This window comes from Oncorhynchus clarkii, unplaced genomic scaffold (assembly GCF_045791955.1).
Source record: "Oncorhynchus clarkii lewisi isolate Uvic-CL-2024 unplaced genomic scaffold, UVic_Ocla_1.0 unplaced_contig_6093_pilon_pilon, whole genome shotgun sequence".
NCBI classification, from domain to species: Eukaryota; Metazoa; Chordata; class Actinopteri; order Salmoniformes; family Salmonidae; genus Oncorhynchus; species Oncorhynchus clarkii.
This window is the reverse complement of record NW_027258495.1, coordinates 40001-42500: the sequence shown is the minus strand read 5'-3', so window position 1 is coordinate 42500 and position 2500 is coordinate 40001. Positions and strand designations below refer to the sequence as shown.

Below are 2500 nucleotides of genomic sequence, written 5' to 3'. Positions count from 1 at the left end.
CACACTGTCCTCTGTGTAGAACCAGCTGGGACCCCCACACTGTCCTCTGTGTAGAACCAGCTGGGACCCCCACACTGTCCTCTGTGTAGAACCAGCTGGGACCCCCACACTGTCCTCTGTGTAGAACCAGCTGGGACCCCCACACTGTCCTCTGTGTAGAACCAGCTGGGACCCCCACACTGTCCTCTGTGTAGAACCAGATGTGACCCCCCCCCACCCACACACTGTCCTCTGTGTAGAACCAGATGTGACCCCCCCCCCCCCCCCCACACACTGTCCAAATTGATGATGTGAAATGAAAATAACAACTTGTTTAAAAAATAAAAATAAAAAATATGTTAAAAGGGAAAAGTGATGTGCATATGTAATCCCCCCTTTGATATCAAGCCCCTAAATAAGATCTGGTGCAGCCAATTACCTTCAGAAGTCACATTATTCATTTTTTTTTCATTTTTCAAGTCCACCTGTGTGCAATCTAAGTGTCACATGATCTGTCACATGATCTCAGTATATATACACCTGTTCTGAAAGGCCCCAGAGTCTGCAACACCACTCAGCAAGGGGCACCACCAAGCAAGCGGCACCATGAAGACCAAGGTGCTCTCCAAACAGGGTCAGGGACAAAGTTGTGGAGAAGTACAGATCAGGGTTGGGTTATAAGAAAATATCAGCAACTTTGAACATCCCACGGAGCACCATTAATTCGATTATTAAAACATGGAAAGAATATGGCACCACAACAAACCTGCCAAGAGAGGGCCGCCCACCAAAACTCACAGACCAGGCAAGGAGGGCATTAATCAGAGAGGGAACAAAGAGACCAAAGATAACCCTGAAGGAGCTGCAAAGCTCCACAGCGGAGATTAGAGTATCTGTCCATAAGACCACTTTAAGCCGTACTCTCCACAGAGCTGGGCTTTACGGAAGAGTGGCCAGAAAAAAAGCCATTGCTTAAAGAAAAAAATAAGCAAACATGTTTGGTGTTCACCAAAAGGCATGTGGGAGACTCCCCAAACATATGGAAGAAGGTAATCACTCTGGTCAGATGAGACTAAAATTGACCTTTTGGCCATCAAGAAAAATGCTGTCTGGCGCAAACCCAACACCTCACATCATCCCGAGAGTACCATCCCCACAGTGAAGCATGGTGGTGGAAGCATCATGCTGTGGGGATGTTTTTCATTGGCAGGGACTGGGAAACTGGTCAGAATTGAAGAAATGATGGATGGCGCTAAATACAGGGAAATTGTTGAGGGAAACCTGTTTCAATCTTCCAGAGATTTGAGACTGGGACAGAGGTTCACCTTCCAGCAGGACATTGACGCTAAGCGTACTGCTAAAGCAACACTCGAGTGGTTTAAGGGAAAACATTTAAATGTCTTGGAATGGCCTAGTCAAAGCCCAGACCTCCAATCCAATTGAGAATCTGTGGTATGACTTAAAGATCGCTGTACACCAGCAGAACCCATCCAACATGAAGAAGCTGGAGCAGTTTTGCCTTGAAGAATGGGCAAAAATCCCAGTGGCTAGATGTGCCAAGCTTATAGAGACATACCCCAAGAGACATGCAGCTGTAATTGCTGCAGAAGGTGGCACTACAAAGTATTGACTTTGGGGGGGTGAATAGTTATGCACACTCAAGTTTCCAGTTTTCTGTGTCTTATTTCTTGTTTGTTTCACAATACAACATATTTTGCATCTTCAAAGTGGTAGGCATGTCGTGTAAATCAAATGATACAACCCCCCCCCCCCCATTAAAAAAAAAATTTCCAGACGGTAAGGCAACAAAATAGGAAAAATGGCAAGGGGGGGGTGAATACTTTCGCAAGCCACTGTACCCCCTGCTTCTGTCTCCAGTGCATGTGATTTGGTTCCCTTGTCTTTCCACCACACACCAACACACACACACTCACTGGAGTTTGTGGAGTTCAGTAGATCTGTATTGCATGACTGTGTGACTTTGTGTTTGATATAGAGAGGTATTCTCTTTGATTTGTTCTCTGTATTTCTGTGTTCCCTCTATCTCTATCTCTGTCACAGAAGATGATGTTGTCCTCTGTGAAAACTCTATCAATGTCACATCATTCTCTGTCCTCTCCACTGTCATGACCATTTCAATGTCACATTATTGATGGTTGACGTGTGTGTGTTTAAATCCCTGGTTGTTGGCCAAGTTCCTGTGCTCTCTGTATGAAGTGTGTGTGTGTGTGTGTGTGTGTGTGTGTGTGTGTGTGTGTGTGTGTGTGTGTGTGTGTGTGTGTGTGTGTGTGTGTGTGTTGAGGAGGGAGCAGATAAAACCAAAGCTGTGCTCAGTACTATAGTATTGAAGGCTGGAAGGCTCTGGCTCCTCCCCCTATATGGCTTTGCCCCCTAACAGGCTCCTTCCTCCCTTTCCCCATATATGGCTCCTCACCCTATCTGGCTCCTCCTCCCTTTCCTCCTGACTGGCCCCTCCCCTTCCTCCTGACTGGCTCCTCCCTTTCCCCACATATGGCTCCTC

At 46.5% G+C, this 2500-nt stretch overlaps 1 protein-coding gene across 1 annotated transcript in view; it reads left to right on the top strand.

The window, feature by feature from the left end:
- LOC139397115 (ryanodine receptor 1-like) overlaps nt 1–2500 on the top strand; it is a gene marked incomplete at both ends in the record, with an annotated part of 66719 nt that overhangs the window by 24387 nt on the left and 39832 nt on the right.